Source organism: Periplaneta americana, chromosome 8 (assembly GCF_040183065.1).
Source record: "Periplaneta americana isolate PAMFEO1 chromosome 8, P.americana_PAMFEO1_priV1, whole genome shotgun sequence".
NCBI classification, from domain to species: Eukaryota; Metazoa; Arthropoda; class Insecta; order Blattodea; family Blattidae; genus Periplaneta; species Periplaneta americana.
This window is the reverse complement of record NC_091124.1, coordinates 154,707,011-154,728,189: the sequence shown is the minus strand read 5'-3', so window position 1 is coordinate 154,728,189 and position 21,179 is coordinate 154,707,011. Positions and strand designations below refer to the sequence as shown.

At 34.3% G+C, this 21,179-nt stretch overlaps 2 non-coding genes across 2 annotated transcripts; one reads left to right on the top strand and one right to left on the bottom strand.

Annotated features, from left to right (window-relative positions):
* Window positions 1–14,427: 14,427 nt before the first annotated feature.
* TRNAD-GUC (transfer RNA aspartic acid (anticodon GUC)) lies at window positions 14,428–14,499 on the bottom strand. Its single transcript has one exon. It is a non-coding gene; the product is annotated as a tRNA-Asp (tRNA).
* Window positions 14,500–14,829: 330 nt separating this feature from the next.
* Window positions 14,830–14,901, top strand: TRNAD-GUC (transfer RNA aspartic acid (anticodon GUC)). Its single transcript has one exon. It is a non-coding gene; the product is annotated as a tRNA-Asp (tRNA).
* Window positions 14,902–21,179: the final 6,278 nt, after the last annotated feature.

Sequence of the window (21,179 nt, the reverse complement as noted above, 5' to 3'; positions counted from 1 at the left end):
AAGTGATCTGAATATATTTTGTGATTTTTGTACATATTTATATTCTATCCCTCTAATTTTAAACGTTTCGTCTAGAAATGTTGACAGCGTTTTTAGTTAGTACTCGCATTTTGCTTATGATATTGTTTGTGTTTTGTTTTTAAAGAAATTTAGATAAGGACGCAAATAGTGATAGTAGCTGACGCGCCCTATTAAACCTCATTAATTAACGTCTGTCTGCGTTTAATTACCTATATGAGCATGGCACACTTTAAAGACAAAAGCAAATAACTATAGTACCGGTAGTAGAAGCAGTATTAATATAATACTAATAATAATAATAACATTAATAATAATAATAATCGTCATCATCATCATCATCATCATCATCTTGTAACAGAAAAGTAATATTCTACTAGTGTTTACATGACTACTCCCAATCTCTATCTTTTGGAAATCTGAAGAAAGATCTAGCATATTTTGCTAGGCATAGTTTTTACAAAACATAGAACAAACATTTACACAATTAACTGACATTGTGTAGGCTACAACTATAATGAGAATATTCCTTACGACATCATGTGTTTGTTGAAGAACAAAGCTCTTATCACAGTTCAACGCGCTATTTGTCACGTCATCCTCGCCGCCTACAATCCCTGCCGCTAGAAAGCACTGGCGAGCCATTCGCCACTTTTTCCGTGAACTTTCCGGTATTATCATTGTAGAGTATTTGCTGATAATAAAATTTAATCAACACATAAACACGATGTTAATGAGGCATATGAGACTATAAGAAATGTTATTACAGCCCTTCACAGCACGTTAGATTAGTACAAAATACAAATTTGAACAAGTCGACGTTTCACTGGCGCTGAAGACTTGGATTTCTTCTGCTTTTCCTCCTGCCCATAAGTTACTTCTCTTTCAACGTTTTTAATCGGTATAGATGTAAGAACTTCAGAGCGCTGACATTTTCTTCGTTTAACTCGTATCTTTCGAGGATCCACTTTTGGCACTGGTCTAAATCAAAAGAACTGACTTGGGTTCTCCTGCTGATGTTGTTGAGGGTTTTGGTGTAACCGGAACTGAAAATATGAGTGTAATAATTGATGTGTTGAATATTTCGTCAATCTCTGAAGATACCGACATCACAGATGTGATTGATTTTGAGTGAGCATTAACTGTTTCTTCAGCCGCTGAAGAAGCTGGAACCGCAGAATTTGTTAAATCTGAGCCAGCTGTCGTTTCGCTGATTTCTATCTCAAGTGGGCGATCTGTAAGTTCATCTGGAGTAAAATCTTCATCAACAAACACATTATGGTTGTATGGGCAGAAAGCAGAACCACTGATTGGAAGATTTTATTTCTTCAAGTGCTTTCTTCATGTCTTCTTCAGACCATTTGGCTTGCTCCGTCTTCCTCTTGAAAAATTAAACCATCTGAAAACACATTACGACCTTTTTAAGTAAAAATTAAGATCAGTGTTACTGATTTATAATTTAATTAGTGTGACTTAATGCCTCCACTATGTAAAATGATCTAAAACGCTTTATTACAATAGACAAATACATACAAAAATACAGCTGACACTTATATAGTCAAATAAAGGTGGCAGGGCAAAGCGGATAAGTTATCCACTTTTCCCGCAGACGCCACTTCGCTTTTCATTTAAGGTTATACAAACATAAACGTCAATAATCTTCTTCGTAAGTACGGCATTTCAGAACTAATTCTATCGCCTATATATTACTATCACATAACAAAGAGTTTCTGCAGTACTGTATGTCGTACATATGTTTCTCTTACCTTGAAATATTTTAAGAAAACAGTCAATTTTCTTTAAACACACGCTGACTTCTTCTCTTACTAGCTAGAATGATGACAAGTCAGTTCCAGTAGCAAAATCTGGTTGGGATTCTTCCCCAACATAGCAGAAAGAGCTACCTGTTGGCGTTTCTAAGAAATATACATTATTCTCTTTGCCCGGGTCTCCCCTATATGTTCCTGAATATTATAGTATTGTGGAATTTTAATTTTCCTACCAATTTTTTTCTATTGTTCTGTTAAAATTATAGCGTATAGCCTATTAACCTGTTGTATCCTATAGGATACTTTGTCAATTTAAGGGTTAAGAAACATTGTAAATATTATCAACATAGCATTATATATCTGTTATCAGATAGTCATAGTATTATAATAGTTTTAGATGTAGAACTGTTCCAATATTACATCCACTATAATGGAGCAGGCTGAATAAAATCTCAAAATGCAGTATATGCTATATAATTTAACAACTACTATTACTTACGGAAATAATGTAATATAGGCCTAGAGCAGTGGTCGTCAGCACTCGCTGAAATGGGTAAAGTGCATGGAGGGTAAGGAAATATGCTCCGTTGTTCACAAGGGATAGGGAGACAGCAGCCACAAATGCACGCTAGGGCAGTGTCTTGTCCGCGGGTAAGAGACGCTTGTCAGAGGGTGCAGTGTTCTGATGACCGCTGGCCTAGAGCAAGCCAAACCTAAGTTTTCGGTATTCTTACCAAGCCATGAGATTGCTATTTGACGGGCGGAGCTTTGGATTTTCCCAGTCTCTTGTTTGTTTTAAGACTGGCAAAGAACCCAATGTGTGGGTTTTCCTTATTAGTTGTTTCACTGAACCAGCGACTCTTTACATTGTCAATTATTTTAGTTACGCACTTGTCTTAACTACACATTTTAAGCTTGGTTAGATGCACAGTACAGCACGTATTTTTCTCTTTGAAAAGTATCTACTAAAGATGTCGTCATACGACTTTTGTCTACACAAATTTCGGTGGCGTTTTTCAAAGGCTAGGCAACCATCTCAACAGTTTAAATTATTTAGTATATGGCAAAAAACAAGTTCCATTCTCGAAGTGTGCTCCAATAGAACAAACACTTAAAAAAGTATGCTTGTCAGGATGGAGTTGAACCCAAGGAAAAGTAAGTATCTGTCATCTACCACAAAAGTATCGCAATGTTCTGTGGTAAGGGGTTTCAAATTAAAGTTTCATCCCTATAAGGTGTTGGCGGTCATAAATTGAATTCAGATGACCCAATAAAGCGTGAACACGAATTTCTTGCTGGAGATTAGAGTTAATCCACGACGAAATCGTTGTTACAATTTGCTTTTTCACTCACAAAGCTTGATGTCACTTGAGAGGCTATGTGAACGCTCAGAATACCGTAAATCCAAATGTTTCTCATGAAGTTCCATTACATAGGCTGATAGTATGGTGTGTAGTTATTCCACGAAGAATACCTGGGCCCATATTTTTTTTTACGGTTCAATTAATTCGAAACGTAAAAACAATGTTTTGTATTTTATATTAGTTGTACGGTATTGTATTGCATTATGTTTGTTATTATTATTATTATTATTATTATTATTATTATTATTAATTTTTTTATCCTTGGCTTTAATACCTAGAAGACCAACCATTGGTCGGTAAAGGGGGTTGAGGGCATAATAATTGTCTCTTAATTTTTGTAGCCTATACATTATTTTAACACTATATAATCACTGATTAATTGTTTAGTTATTTAAATTAATAAATAACGACTTTATTACGTTATTGTTTTAAATAATATTATTATTGTACCTGATTGACTAGTTTCGATGTTATTTTCATCATCTGCTGAATCCTAGGATTCCGTTCTCGAAGTGTGCTCTAACCCTTTTAATCACGAATTATGATTTTTGTTTAGAAAAGTCTAATTTTTTGTTCTTGGCACCTTTTATGTTTTTGTGAATTGCCCACAGTCTCATTTTTGCAGCATGATGCCTAGATTTCCAGATATGAACTGTCCTCTTGAGAGGACAAGGTCGCTAAAGGACCTGTCAACAACTGTCCTTCAAGCGGCATTGAAGTTGCTGTCCTCTGTAGAGGACGCAGTGAATGAAAGGGCTAATCGGTCTAACAGAACAAACGCATGAAAAAGTATGCGTGTCAGGATGGAGTTGAACCCAAGGAAAACACAAAAATATCGCAACGTTCTGTGGTAAGCAGTTTCAAGTTTAAGTTTCATACCTACAAGATGTTGGCGGTCATAAATTGAATCCAGGAGACCCAATAGACCCTAGGATTCAGTATATGATGAAAATAACATCGAAACTAGTTAATGAAGTACTAGGCTTATAACATCGTTATTTAAAATATTAACATAGTGAAATCGTTATTTATTAATTTAAATAACTTAACAATTATTCAGTAAAAATTGTCTATTTTCTGTGTTATTTATAAAAATTGAAATGCTAACTCAGAATCATTAGGTTCTTACGAATTAGATAAATATACAATAATATATCAAGGTGTACCTCAAGAAAAACGTGCGGCAGCTGGAATAGCGATATTAATCAACAAGATTTGGACAAAAAAATCCATAGATATGAATTCATAAGTGAGAGGATCATTAAAGCAAGGTTTAGAATACAAAGAGGAAGAAAGGCGAAAGGAACAATTGTGACAACTATAGGGGAATAAGTATTCTAAATACGTGTTATAAACTATATGCAACAATATTAAAGAACCGATTGAAGATAATAATGGAGAATATTATCTCAGAAGCTCAAAACGGATTTCGTGATGGAAGAGCTTGTGTAGATGGCATATTTAGTATAAACCAAATAATAGAAAAATATAATGAATATAATATACCAACATATATGGCATTCATAGACTACGAAAAAGCCTTTGACAAGGTTAATAGAAATAAATTATGGCGTATTTTAGACCAAAAAGTTATAACGAAACATTTAATAACAATAATAAGAAGTTTATATATAGACAACAAAATAATGATAGAAACAAGAGCAAAGAATGAGGATAAAATAGCAACAATTAACAAAGGAGTGAGAGAGGGTTGTCCTCTCTCACTACTGCTTTTTAATACATATTTAATATATTGACAATGTCATAGAAGAATGGCAGATACATCTAAAGACTCATTTTAAAATTAAGAATAAGTTTTTAGACACAATTTTATTTGCAGATGACCAAGTTTTAATCTGTAGCTCAGAGGATAATTTGCAAAAAGCCATATACCAATTAAATATTCTAAGTAAAAAGTACGCATTAAACATTTCCACAGCCAAAACGAAAGTTCTAGCATTCCAAGGGTCCAATACAATCAGGGCTAAAATTATTTTAGAAGGAAAAATGATAGAACAAGTAAACAATTTCAATTACTTAGGCTGCAGTGTATCATACATTAAAAATGACGATGTAATAAAAAAGATTAATAAATTTAACTATATATTATATGGAACAATAATAAGAAATCTCAAACTAGGAAAGAAACGAAATTAAAATTTTATAAAGTAATAGCAGTGCCTATGTTGCTATATGGATCGGAATGTTGGACAGTAAGAAAAAGTGAAGAGAGAAAAATAGAGGCCGCAGAAATGAGGTTCCTAAGGAGTATAGCTGGCTACACTTTGTTAGACAAAAGGATAAATGATGACATAAGAAAGGAATTAGGCATCTTTAAACTAATAGAGAAGATACACAAATATAGAACTAAGTGGAGGGAACATGTGGAAAGAATGGAAGAATACCGCATTCCAAAACTGCAATTAGATTACAGACTAACAGGCAAAAGAAACATTGGCAAACCAAAGAAAAGGTGGTCTCAACAAATGTTTAATGCATGAGATCGGAACAAGCCTTTAGAGGCTTAAACCTTAACGATGATGATGATGATGACGATAATGATGATGAACTCATAATAATCAAATATAAGACGGTTTACAAATTAATTAAGAATCAATATCCAAACAAAGATGAATAATTAGTTTTATTGTTTGCATTTTAATAAGAAATTTTCAAATTTTATTTTCTGAACATAAAACACAAAAACATAATAATAATAAATTATAAAATACATAGCTGGAAGATTGACCATTGCTCAGTAAAGTGGAATTGAGGGCATACAATATTTTATAATTTCCTATGTTGTTCTCAGATTGTAATGCATTGAATCAGAGAATCTTATGCTCTGTAGTTATTTGGCTGCCGTGTTGAAGTCCTTAATATTGTCAGGGTAACTGTCATTGCTTCCTTTTTTCGTAGTCAAGTTATGTCCAAAATCGTGGCGCGAGAGGCGCCGTCACGGTTTTAAACACAGATTCAATCATAATATATTACTGCTTCAGAAATCGCTTTACAATACACACTCCCAAACCTTTTTGATATCGATAGATTAATCTATTATATAGAGTCTTTCAGAATAATTGTTCCTAATTTTCAGATGTGATAGAAGGCACGTAATAAAACATTTTTGTAGCAATTTAGTGTCCGGAAATGCTTCCGTATCGAGATAAAACAATGCGATAGAAATTAGGATTTCAGAGGATCTCAAGGTGAAATATAACTTGTTTACTTAGTGCTGATGTTTATACAGTAAATCATTCAGATATTATGATAATGGTATTGCTGAAATTATAAAAACTGTTCAATATTATGGCCTCCATTGGCATTGTTGTGAGCTGCTCCATATGCTATATGCATATCTGCTAACTCAACAATTGTAAACCGATATATTTTAATGGTTGGAAATCTTTAAATAGATCTTACAGAAGTTATTTTGTGACATATAACAAAAACAAATTAATTTCAATTGTTTTCATAGTAAAGGGAACAGCTCAAAAACAATGACAGCCATGGACGATAATACGATTAATGTAGAACTTTGAATTTTCCGTATGGCCTCGATGCGGGACTATTTCTGGACACTACATTATTAAGAAAAAAGTTTAAATAAATTACTGTATATATTATATCACATCTAAAAGTAATTAAGAATAGTTATTCTGAAATACCTTGTAAATTTGTTGGTTTAAAATACATAAGCATCTTGCTGTATCCAAAGCTTATGGCATTTTGATTTGTCTTTTCCTTTTCTTTCAATCTTCTCAATCTATCTCTTCTAATCCTTTCTCTCTTATATATTTTCTAGATCTAACCTCTCTTATTTCTCACAGGTGGAAACTATTCTAAAATGTCCTTACAGTTAAGAAATAACCTTGGAATATCAACCAAAAGAACAAACAAGAGTAGAAAAGTCTTCATAAATATTAGAACAATCAACTTCATCTGAAGGAAAAACTGATTATTACTTGACCTAATCTCTGACATGCTGGTTATAATGATATAATTTATAGAGGAAGTGTTACAAATATGGAATACCAATTTTGTTTTTTCCTTTTGGAACCTAAAGGTTTTGAAAACGAACGTAAAGTATCGTCCTGTTTATTGCTCATTGTCCCTATGAATGGTACACTGGACTTAGAAGTTCGTAAGTTGTTACAAAATGTTAAAAAAATAATAATTTCCTCAAAAGCTAACATATTTCCTTCATAAAAATGGAGGTACAAATATGGAATAATATTATCAAGTTACATGATTAACAAAATTGCAAAGTCAGTATGTCTCTACTAAGGAAAGCACAGAACAAGCATTCACCATCTTCAATAGAAGGTGTTTTCCCAACTGAACTCACATGAATCGTCTCTCACGTCTCTTCTCGTACTTGTTTTATGGCTTCTTGCATTGCTTTTCACTTCACTGTTTTCTAAGTTTGTTGCAAGGTGAGGTTTTCCCTCTTCCTACAGGTGCAAACACTAGTAATGAAACAGAAAACCAGGGTATAAATATGGAATACTAATAATACTAGTATTTCATATTTGTGACACACTGATGTTGTAAGTCATAACCTCAAAACATATCATAATTTAAAAACGAAATCAATTAAACATGCATTGCTTTAAATGTAGATTATTTCCCTGTAAGAATATATTATTATATAATTAATATTTCTGTCATTGAGGACTCATAATGTATATTCATAAAAAGAATTTACCGCCAAAATTTTCACTTTTCTCGAAAACGCAATAATAATAAACGTTGCTTCTAACTGCAAACTGACACATTCCCGCGAAAGAGAGTGTCAGTGCATAGTAATTTGGAAGGCTTCCGTTAGCATAAAGTACAACTCATTTCATGTGGTATATCATACTATTTCTTATTTTTAACACTGCTCTAATATTATATTGCATCGTATTGTACGAATATTATACTATATGAGTCGTTCAGAGCAGAAGTGGTGTAAGTCAAAATTAGGTAATGAGGTTTAAAGTAAAAATTCTGTAAAATACAGCACAAAGTAGCAATTAATATATCCTTTGTGCTATTCACTGACTAGTAATAGTTTAAATAAATTCAATATTAACTGCTACTTTGCGCTGTATTTTACATAATGTTTACTTTAACCCTCATTACCCATTTTTGACTTACACCACTTCTGCTCTGAATGGCTCATATTATGATATATCGTTTAAATGCAAACTTGAATTTTCGTTGCCATACTTGATGAAGTTTTCAGCGATCAAGAATGGGAACGAGCTTTCCTCTGTTACTGGAATTTCATACGATATGACGATTTGACCATTTGTAGAAAGTTGTGTTATCCATGGTTGCAGCTCTCTCCCTCTCGCAGATATCAAAGTAATGACTTCAGGAAACCGGTCAGCAGCAACGTTATCAGTATTTAGAGGCTGCCTTGTTCTGTTTTGTCTGTTTCCTGGAAATCAGGAATACATTCTCATCCGGTTCCCGTAAGTCAATTATTCCGAGACAATAACTCATTTAAACTCGACTTTTCAATTTTTTTAAAAGTTCAGTTTTTTGTATTTTTGTTAGTTACTACAGTGAAATAAACATGATTTCAAAAGAATTTCACATTTTAAGTTGTGTAACATTGTGAACTGGTATGTTCCATTTAATGGAACAACGGGCCCAAGAGGCTACCGTGATATCCCTTTCACATTTTCCATTAATGAGAGAAAGAAATGATGAAATACTGCTGCAACGTGAACATAATAAAAGTTCTCTTCATTGTTATACAAGAAATTAAACCTATTTTAAACAGTATTCGTAAAATTCATGATCGAAATGTCGGCATAAACGTATTATTTCTTCAAAAACCTCGCAGAAACGAGCAAAATGGTATTATACGTTTTTGTTCGTTATATTTCAGGGAACCACATCCTACAATTAATGTACTACCTTACTTTCCACTCTGTATTCAATCGCTCAACCTATTCTAGGCCAAGGTCAATTTCATTTACTGTGTCTAACGTTACATTTTTAATTCCTTAGTCCCAGTAAGATATGTCAGCAACGTAAATTCAATTCCTTTCTACTATTTTGTAATATTAAAAAAGAATAAGTAAGAAAATGAGAACGTAGTAGTCGAAGATGGAACCAATAAATTAAAAAACACATAAGAGGACGAGCAAAGAAGTGTAAAAGTAGTGAATAAATTGTTGAATAAATGAGCGTCTTAAGTCGTACATTACGGAGGTTTTATTGTGCCGGAGAGCGTTGTGAAAAAATTGACATTAAGGACACAATAAACAGAGAAATATTTAGTATCTCAACGTAACTATAGTAGATCATCATTTGCTAATAACAGTCTTTTGTGTAGCATTTTATATCAGTGCTGATAAGAATCGATTTCAAACAAAATATTCACATTTTTGTTCAGTAGTGACTTAAGTGAATTTATATAGTTTAAGCCTAGACCGGTACTTAAACCTATGTGTGAATGTATGCTTTGCAAATTGAAAACACAAAGCTAAGCTATGTAATAGAATACAATGTTAATTTTATTATTGAGCGTTATTTGAGATCAGATCTCGAAAATCTCTAGGAAAGACCAAGTTAATTGCACACCATAGAATAAATTCTTAATTAAGTTGTACAATAATTGAGGAAGTGGCAATCATTTTTATGTAATAATTTACAAGAAGAAATCAATTTATTTTCGAACTGCACTGAATGTAGGCAACACACAGAACATAGGAAACGGAGAAGTTATCTAGAACCAGGGAAACGCCTGGACTTATACTAAATGCATGACTTGAAAGGCAGAGAAGACCATCCATAAGACGTATACGGAAAGATTCGAAGAAAAATCGCAGTGGATTCTTGACATGTTTGCACTAAATCACGTGTAGAATCTCAGTTCTTAAAGACAGTCTGACGCTTTTTGATAGATTGACTCAACAGCCATGAAATCAATATCTTCAGTGACACTCGCATGTATATTAACGTTACAATAAATACAAGTGCAGTTCGGAAATATATTGATTGCACAATGTATTAATTTAAAAGGAAGCGGAAATGGTTTTGTCGGCACAGCGAAGTTTACGCATGGGATAAAGCAGCCTAGATTTAAGTCCAAACAATTTGCGAAAGTTACATTTTGAAAAGACGATTGAAGGAAATAAAATTAAACAATGAATCTGATATGATGAACAAATAAACCGTTTGAGATTATAAAATTATTATTATGGGGACTGTGGTAGAGTCGCGGTTAAGGCATAACGCTGCAGTCTAGCAGGTCGCGTGTTCGATTCCCGATGAGTTCATAAATTTTCTCCATTAAACTAATCCTTCCGTTTGCTCTATGGTCCTGGGTTTTGCTGAGCCTCTAACAGAAATGAGTAGCGGGAATATTTCCTTGAGAATAAAGGCATACGGTCATGTAAGACCGACAACCCTACCGCTATTAACGCTGATTGTCTGTACAGTTGGGGGCCTTAACTTTCCTAACCTTTGGGCCTTCATGGCTTAAGAATGACTTTACCTTTACTTTAAAAAATATCGCAATGAGGGAGTTTCTGTCATCTTCATGATAGAATTTAATTTCTGTTGCAGACCCCTGCACTTTATTAGCGTAAGTTAATTAACTTCTGCTGTTAGTTATTTGTTACAACAAGTGAGGCTACTGGGACTTAAAATCAGGCAAGACCAATAATATTCAAGACAGTTTTTACAAAAACAACGATATATCAATTCCACAAACTGTTACACTTTTTAAATCCATAGACGACAATTACTAAACGGTTAGTGACGATAACTTCCTTCTATACAGGGAAGTTTAAAAAATTTTCCGCCATGGCCGACCGGAAAGTACCTACTATCTTGCAGCTTCGACGCTATGTGGTGTCAAGTCAATTACACGTTTAATTATTAAGGGATACCGCCTGTTGTCTGTGTAGTGTATTAAACAGAACTTAAACAGACTTAAACAATGAAAAATAAAGATAAAAGATTAAAAAATAATAGAATTGTCAGACTTTTCGGAATATGTTGTGCATGCGATATCTAGCACACAGAAAAATATAAATATTTGAAGGATGTGGGAATGGGAACTTATCTCTCGCTTTGAAAGTCACAATTATAATCCTAAAGCAGGGATACAGAACTGGCGAGAGAGAGGTGGAAAGCAAGCGTTGGTGCCCCGTCCACAGTTCACCGGCGTTGAATGACGTTACTGTGAGCCGTATGCAATCACAGACAGACACTGAATAGAAATCCCCTCCCCTACAAGGTCAATGATACGGGAGTGGAAGGAGGGGATGAGTGACGTATCCGATTAGTGACTCAACGCTACAATTGGTGCCCAGTTCTGCAAGCCTGTCCTAAAGAAAAGAAACAGAGGAAGAAAGGTAGAAAGAAAGAAAGAAAGAAAGAAAGAAAAAAGAAAGAAAATAAGATAAATAAAGAAAGACACAGGAATAACAGAAATGAACAATTACAGAAAAAAATGAAGAAAGACAAAAACGTTGGAGAAAGAAGAGATCCAGAGGAAGAAAGCAAGGGCGAGTGAAACGAATGAAAAAAAAAGATAGGAAGAAAAAAAAGAAGAAATTAAACGAATGAAAGATAGTAAACAGGCACATAAATAGAAGAAGGAAAAGAAAGGAAGATAAAATATAGGGAGGAGAAAAAAGGAAAGAAGTCAATAAACTGAGAATTAAATATAAAGAGAGGAAAGAGGCAGAAATAAGAAACGGATAATGAAAGATAGAAGAAAGAAATAGAGAAGAGAGAAAAATCAATGAATGGAGAACGAAAGGGGAAAGAAAGGAATTTAAATGAAAGAGAAAATAATTTCATAAATAGATGGATGCATGGCGAGAAAAAGAAAGAACGAAAATAAAAAACAGAAATGAGAGAGAGATGAAATGAAAAATGGAGAAAGAATAAAGGAAAGAAAGAAACAAAAATAAGAGAGCAAATGAAATGAATGACTAGAGAGAAAAAAAGAACGAAAAGTAGAAACAGAAATGTAATAGAAATTAAATTAATAAATAGAGAGAGAAACAAAGAACGAAATATATAGAAATGAGAGAGAAATAACATGAATGAATGGAAAACGAAAGAGAGAAGAAAGAAAAGAAATCGATAAATTGAGAGAGAAAGAAAGAACTGAAGGAAGAAACTGATGTGAAGGAAGAAACTGATGTGAAGGGGAAAAATAAATAATTAGGGAGAGAAGGAAATAACGACTAAAATAAATAGACATGAGAGAGAATGAAGTGAATAAATTGAAAAAGAAGGAGAGAACAAAGAATGGAACAGAATTGAGAAAGAAAATAAATGAATAAATGGAGAGAGGTAGGAAGAACGGAAGGAAGAAATAGAAATGAGAGAGGAAATAAATAAGTAAATGGAGAAAAAAGAAAGAACGGAAGTTAGAAACAGAAATGAGGGAAGAAAGAAATTAATAGAGAGAGAAAGAAAGTATGAAAGTAAGAAATAGAGATGAGTGAGAAAATAAATGGAAAGAGGAAGAACTGAAGGAAGAAAGAAATGAAGACAGAAGAAAGAAATACGAAATCAATGAATTGAGGGAGGAGGCTAGAAATGAAGATAAAAGAGAGAAGAGAATGAATGATTGAAGAGAGAAATGAAGAACGAATGGAAGAAAGAAATGAATGGAGATAATGTCAATAAGTGGAGAAAGAAATAAAAATGAAAAGAAAAACATTCAGACGTGAAGAAAAGAAGTAAGATATGGAATTCGAAAGAGGAGTAATAAAATAACGAAGGAAGGAAAAAAATTAAGAGTAGGAAGAGGAAAAAGGAATTATGGTTACTTTACTTTTGTAATACCGGCCGGTGCGTGAACGATTTTACAGTTGGACACCGATCTCAATCTGTGAGTGGATGTTGAACACAAGTACAAACCCCAAATTGCAAGCTAGCCTTGCGATTAGGCTATCACACCCAGTTTCAGAGATTCAGATTGGTTGTGACGACTTTTCATTCTGATTAATAATTGAGTAAGGAGGTTTTCTACCAAGTAGGGCTTGCATCTCCTCAGGATGTGGTACAGCGGCCCACGTTACGCCTGTCTGTGACTCACGAGAAATTGCGCAATTACCCGCCACAAATACCGCAACCTATTTTATTTCCACTTCTCGAGAAATACATCGTGTTTATTATTATTATTATTATTAGTCATTTAACGACACCGTAACAACTGCGAAGTTACGTATCTAGCATAGATGAAATTGATGATATTGAAGGGCAGAACCCTTAACTTGCCGTTATTCACCCCGACTCTATGAGCATGCTCATAGATGTCATTAGTGCCGAGAATCATAGACCACTTAGTTCGTCAGAGAAATGATGGATCCATAATTAATACAAAGTACAAAATGTACGATAAAGTCCCCAGAATATCTATTATATTAGTAGTAACGTATGATAGTGTTCGGAGAACAGTTAAAACAATTTACAGGGGATTTAAGCAAATCGCAATGATTGCCTGAAACCTCTATACTCCAATTAAAGTATTAAATTAGGCCTATAATGTACGCAGTTTATTTTTTTTTTATGAACATGTCAATGTCAATGGCGGAAATGGGAGGAGAAATATTACAGAAGTACAGAAATACGCCCAAGGGAAGTTTGGGGCTGAGAAAAACTGAATATGTGAACTCCAAGCCTGTTGACCACTTGTATCACTTCGAGTTTCGCCGTTCCACTCAAGGAACATTAGAGACTTTTGAAAGGGAAGCCGAAAATGTACGTAACCTAATAGCTACCACAAGACGAGGAGAAGCTAGACAGAACAGCATCAGGACAGGAACGCCGAAAGTTCTTAAAAATCTGTACGTTGAGTGGGATTGCCGCAGTCCTCGCAAAAGGAGGGTTCCGAGCCCTTGTACTGTGCGAGGGACACTCCAGTGAACTCGCTCCAAGTACCGAAGGCAATATGAGAAAACCAGGGCTACTATATCGAAGGCTTTAATTTGGAAATGTACCGAGACATGTGTGGGTAGGTACAGTTCATATTCATACAAAATAATCTAGCGAGAATGGACCGCGTGAAAACCACGAGATTCGAAGTTAGTCTTACAATTCTATTTCCATGATACCGTGTGTGACATTGCAATAAATCTTTTGTGTCAAAAAGTTACAATTTTTTTTCTCTTATACCTCGAACATACACTGAAAAATGAAATCGCCACAAAGTGGTTGAATTTATTGAATATAAAATATTAAACAAATCAAGATTTCAGGTATAACTCCCTGTAAAGTTGATTTGAATAATTTCGAGGGAAAAATTGTTCCGGAGCCGTGTATCGAACCCGGGACCTTTGGTTTGACGTACCAACGCTCTACCACTGAGCTACTCGGGAACTCTAACCGACACCGATCCAATTTTTCCCTCTATATCCACAGACCTCAAAGTAGCTCAGTGGTAGAGCGTTGGTACGTCAAACCAAAGGTCCCGGGTTCGATACCCGGCTCCGGAACAATTTTTCCCTCGAAATTATTCAAATCAACTTTACAGGGAGTTATACCTGAAATCTTGATTTGCATAATACACGTCACTGTTCGTTAACAGAAAACCACAATTAAAGTCACACGGAGTTAGTGTGCACTCGAAGTTGGTTGCTTGACAGTTGTCAGCCCACTTTGAGGTCTGTGGATATAGAGGGAAAAATTGGATCGGTGTCGGTTAGAGTTCCCGGGTAGCTCAGTGGTAGAGCGTTGGTACGTCAAACCAAAGGTCCCGGGTTCGATACCCGGCTCCGGAACAATTTTTCCCTCGAAATTATTCATAAAATATTAAAATTTAATCAAGGCTACTGTAGCCTAATATCCATGTATCCTTCCTAACACAAAGGCTTAGTGTATGATTTAACTTAGTGTTAAGAAATTTTAAGTTTCCAAAGTTACAGCAACAAGCGAGAAAAGGTATGTATGTATTTATTCACACTGAAAATGGGTAAATACCCGGTGGCAGTGGTAACTAATTACACTCAATAATGACAATTAATAATAAACACAGTTAATAAAAAATACATATTAATAATAATACTAATAATAATAATAATAATAATAATAATAATAATAATAATGAGCATCCTAAATTAAATGAAGCACGATCACTTAAAATAACATTTAAAGTAAATCCAATTTGTATCTTAACCCTAAGTTCGAATTAAAACTCACGAGTATGATATGTTCATACATGCGAAAATACCTTTCAGCACTACACTTATTTCGCTGTCAACTCACTCACTGCACTGGAACTACGACACATTATATTGGTACTATCCTGATTTCACTAACACTTCAATAACATTTCACTGTTCAAATACTGTGCACTACCATTATAAACTATAAAGCTTCATGACACAAACACACTTCACTTACACAACACACTTCATTGTGACACACTTCACTTACACAACACTTCAAGTAACGAAACAATTATGCTCAATAATTTCTTAAAAAAAAAAAAAAATTGAAACTATTAACTTATATGGAAACACATTTCGTTAGGTATATTTAATCATCATCATCATCATCATCGTCATCATCATCATCATCATCATCATCATCAACCATTCAAGGATTAGGAGAGTTCTCCTTTTCCGATCTCATGTTTCGTGCCATCTTCTTGCAGTCTTCCTACATTTCTAGAGTCAGAAGACTGATATCTACATGTTTATAGTGGAATGCAGGTTTTACAATTCTCAAGAGATGATTTTTCGTTTTCCCCTGTTTGCTATAATTTTTTCATTCAACGAAAATATAATATTTAAATCTTTTCGTATTTATCTTCATTTTTATTTTGATCTAATCTGGTACATCCGTTTACTTTCGAGGGTATTTCATTTCTCCTGCTTATATATGGTTCCAATCTGTCTTCCTTACAGTCCATGTAATAGAAATAAACTATACTACGAAAAAACAGGAACAACTATTGTTTTATGGAATTTTAGATTTGTTTCCTTTCGAGTTTTTCCTTTCAAAGTATTTGCTACTAATCCACAAATGTGTTGAAATGTATATATATACTCGTATTTTAAAAATAAATTAAATCCATGTCATCAAGAACTTATTTTATTTTTTCGGAGTAGGCGGAACGAATTGCTTCTGAACCACGATATTCAGTGTGCTGTACTTACTGACACCTTTGGGAAGGAGGTAGAAAGGAATGAGATGAGCTGAGACAACTTGTGTAGCTGGATTTGTAACCCCACGGAGATACTACAGAAACAGACCGGATGGCTGAGGAACTGGGTCTAGACGTCCTCGACGTCGCCCACCGAACCATGGTCGTGAGCATTACAGAGAGAAAGTCGTATCTGTCTGGCCATGTTATTCTGGTATTAATATGGCTCCTACGCTATGTTGTGTAATACGGAGTATTTTTTGACGAGAGAGAATTTGAGGAAAGATAGCGTCGAATGAAGAATGTTAGTGGTATTCAATTTTAAAATTGGAGTGAAATTAGAATAACTACCAGAATAACTTCCATTCTTCGGCTTTGTCTACCGAATTACCACTCCAATCACCGTTGGAGCTCGAACTAGAATTCGAAAAATAAACTTGCGCTTTAGAAAAGCTACCAGAGGAAGTGACCCTTACTTTGCTAAATCTAAACCTACTTGCTTACTTACTTACTTACGTACTTAATTACTTACTTACTTACTGGCTTTTAAGGTACCCGGAAGTTCATTGCCGCCCTCACATAAGCCCGCCATTGGTCCCTATCCTGAGCAAGATTAATCCATTCTCTATCATCATATCTCACCTCCCTCAAATCCATTTTAATATTATCTTCCCATCTACGTCTCGGCCTCCCTAAAGGACTTTTTCCCTCCGGCCTCCCAACTAACACTCTATATGCAATTTCTGGATTCGCCCATAGGTGCTACATGCCCTGCCCATCTCAAACGCCTGGATTTAATGTTCCTTATTATGTCAGGTCAAGAATACAATGCGTGCAGTTCTGTGTTGTGTAACTTTCTCCATTCTTCTGTAACTTCATCCCTCTTAGCCCCAAATATTTTCCTAAGCACCTTATTCTCAAACACCCTTAACCTATGCTCCTCTCTCAAAGTGAGAGTATAAGTTTCACAACCATAAAGAACAACCGGTAATATAAGTGTTTTATTAATTCTAACTTTCAGATTTTTTGACAGCAGACTGGACGATAAAGGCTTCTCAACCGAATAATAACAGGCATTTCCCATATTTATTCTGTGTTTAATTTCCTCCCGAGTATCATTTATATTTGTTACTGTTGCTCCAAGATATTTGAACTTCTCCACCTCTTCAAAAGATAAATTTCCAATTTTTATATTTCCGTTTCGTACAATATTCTCGTCAGGAGACATAATCATATACTTTGTCTTTTCCGAATTTACTTCCAAACCTATCTCTTTACTTGCTTCCAGTAAAATTCCCGTGTTTTCCCTAATCGTTTGTGGATTTTCTCCTAACATATTCACGTCAACCGCATAGACAAGCAGCTGATGTAATCCGTTCAATTCCAAGCCCTCTCTGTTATCCTGGACTTTCCTAATGGCATACTCTAGAGCAAGTAAAGGTGATAGTGCATCTCCTTGCTTTAGCCAACAGTGAATTGGAAAACGCATCTGACAGAGACTGACCGATACGAACTCTACTTGCTATCATGCTAAAATAAAATAGTACCTATTATGGGAAACAAGTGGGCAAACTTGACCTATTTCGATTTTAATAAAGCGTTCGATATCGGTCCGCATTACACCTTGCTCCGAAATATGGGAGGCATTGGTATCGCTATAAGTTTAGTAAATTGGTTTAGAAACTATCTTAGCGTTATAAAATGCTCTGCAACGCTGTTTAGTAAGCTGTCAGGTCTTTTTTTTTTACTTTAAGGGGACACTATGGTGAATTAACGGTAAAAAATTAAGAAAATCCACTTAAAAATTGTTTCAAACTTTTGAGCCAATATGAACTAAAACTTTTGAAAACTTTGACGAAAGGAACCTTTTAGTGAAGTCAATGTAAATAAATTTAAAAAATATAATTTCAAAACTATTAGCCCTAATAGCACTAGATTTTGCACAGATGATAGTAGCCTATTGTATATATGTATATGTATGAAATTCATAAATTTAGGATGGACTTTGTATAAGTTTTAAAAATCACACGTGTCCTTTTAAGGGTAAACAGAAGTGAAATTTTAGAATTTAAAGTATTGAACCTTTCAGTTTACATTTTTTGCAAACACATTACTTGGCATATAAATAGTCCACACAGAAGTCCACACCTGAGGAGTAACGGTTAGCGCGTCTGGCCGCGAAACCATTTGGCCCGGGTTCGATTCCCGTTCGGGACAATTATCTGGTTGAGGTTTTTCCTGGATTTTCCCTCAACCCAATATGAGCAAATGCTGGGTAACTTTCGGTGCTGGACCCCGGACTCATTTCACCGGCATTATCACATTCATCTCATTCAGACGCTAAATAACCTAGATGTTGATAAAGCGTCGTAAAATAACCTATTCTACACAAAATTCCAGCTTAATTAGTAAATATTTTGTACATTTTTAACGTGTTTCAATTTCAATTTTTATCTCCTCACATAAAAATAATTTTTCAAACTGAAATTTTGCTATTAATTTCAGCATACTGTCATTAACAATAATTGGCATGAAAATTTTAAATGTCCTCATTAGTTTTGTCTAACAGGATTACGTTATTATAGTTCAATTGCAATAAAACTTGTCATGGCTGTACATTATTATTTTTTAAATCCTTCTAAATCCTACTGAGCTATGCGTGCGAACTTTCGTACAGTATGGACTGATGGAGGTGTGACAAATTTTCATACAACTAGCTCAAAATTTATGGAAGGAGATAGGTTCTTAACATGGACAAAATTTCAAAAACTAAAAACCGAGAAAAATTCATTTAAATAGCAGAGACTGCAGGGATTTTAAACCATGCACATATTTAAAAACGGCTGTCAAAACAGGTGTTCCAAGGGGCATAGGTCTATGAAATTTTTCGAGAAGCATCTGTAAGCATCTAGTTATTGTTTGACTGTAAAACAAAACACTAATACTTTCCGTGAAAAATGTCATTATTTAACTTCAGTGTACCCTTAAATCGTGGAGTACCACAAATATTAATTGTAGAGATTACTAATTACTGCATTCATTGACATCTGAATTATTTCGCACTGTATACTTACATCATTCGCTGACGACGTAAACATATTATTTCATGATAGTGTAGATTTTCCTCTCTTCAGCTAACATTAAGAGTCATCCACGGTGTGTTAGAAGATACCTGAAATTTTAGCATTCGCATCTAAGGTTCATAGATTCAAATCCGACCAAGAATAATAAAATTATTAGCATGTCTTTCTCCAAGAGGAAGTAATGTTGGAAGATCCGTATGGTAGATTTATGACAAGTAGTACTTAATAGAGAGTTCCAGGCAAAAATTCGTTGGCCATTTATCGCCCACGTTCAATGTTGAAACTGAATGTCCTCTACAGTCAGAGTGTCGTTAAATATAATGCTCACTCTATCATAATATGGTGTAATGAGTAGGGCTGGATTTTGGTGACCTATAAATCATCAAAAATGTCCTAAAACAATGCATTTATGACCTAAAAATCTTAAAAAAAAATGCCCTTAAAATGCCCTAAAATTGATCTTAAATAATTGGCTTAGTAGAAAAAGAGGTTTTGTACTACTTAATATTTAGACTAGTAATTGAATTAAATTTTACATAATTTTTTCTAAATAGTACACTTTAATTAATTATTTTACCTGATGTAATTTCCATGTATGATCGTTCACCTCAGCTTCGGCATATGGACGTGAGGTCAGCAGTCGGCTGGTCTGTCTTAGCCCTGTAGCGCCATGGATTTACTTTACTTTTAGTTTCCATGTAGTCTGCTACAAGGCCACTCATCCGGAATTAGCAGGTATAGAGGAGTCTATACTGAACGGATGGTTGGACTGATCCATTACATGGGGTGTACTACGTTAAAGTGGCAATATTTGTGTAGAAAAACGATTAAAATATTATACAAAATAATGTATATTAATAAACAAAATATGTAAAGATTATATCAAAGGAAATAGACATTATTTTACATTAATAATGGGGATTTATGGCCAAAATTAAATGAAAATGCCTAAAAAATGACAGAATAAAATAAAAGATGCTCTTATGAGTTGAAACAAGCAAAAAATGCCCTAACAAATGTGTATTAAAACACTCAGTTTATCACATAAATATATAAATACTAAAGCAGCTATGTTTCTGGTTTACTAGAAAAAAGATGCAATTTCATCAAAATCCTAGCCCTACTAATGAGAATGCCATAAAATTAAATGTTTTCTACATATACATTTCAAGTTCAATTTAAAAAAATAATTTCATTTAATTCAACTGCATTTTAAATTAAAACTGAATTAATAGAACTGGTTGTATCAAAGAAAATAGTCTACAGGCCTACTCATTTAATTCACAGTTTTCTACTCGAGGCCAGGTCTTTCAGTGCAAACCCAGCATTCTTCAATCTTTCCTATTTTCCGCTTTCCTCTTTGTCTCCGCATACGATTCATATATCTTAATGTTGTCTATCATTTGATATCTTCTTCTGCCCAGAACTTTTTTTTCATTCACCATTTCTTTCATTGCATTCTTCAGTAGGCAGTTTCTTTTTAGCCAGTGACCCAGCCAATTTCTTTCTCTCTTCCTGATCAGTTTCAGCAATATTATTCATTCGCCCACGCTTTCTAGCACAGCTTCATTTCTTATTCTGTCTGTTCATTTCACACGCTCCATTCTTTTCCATATCCTCATTTCAAGTGTTTCTAGTCGTTTCTCTTCACTTCGTCGTAACTCCATATGTCTGTGGTGTTCGGATAAAAGGTGATAAGTCATTTCTTTGTGCAGATGGAATTTTGTTCCCCAAATGAACACACAAGTTAAATTATACAATTGGTGTGCAAAAATCGAAAGAATACTAGCATTTCATGTGTTTTATTTGTGTAGAAAATTATTTGCAA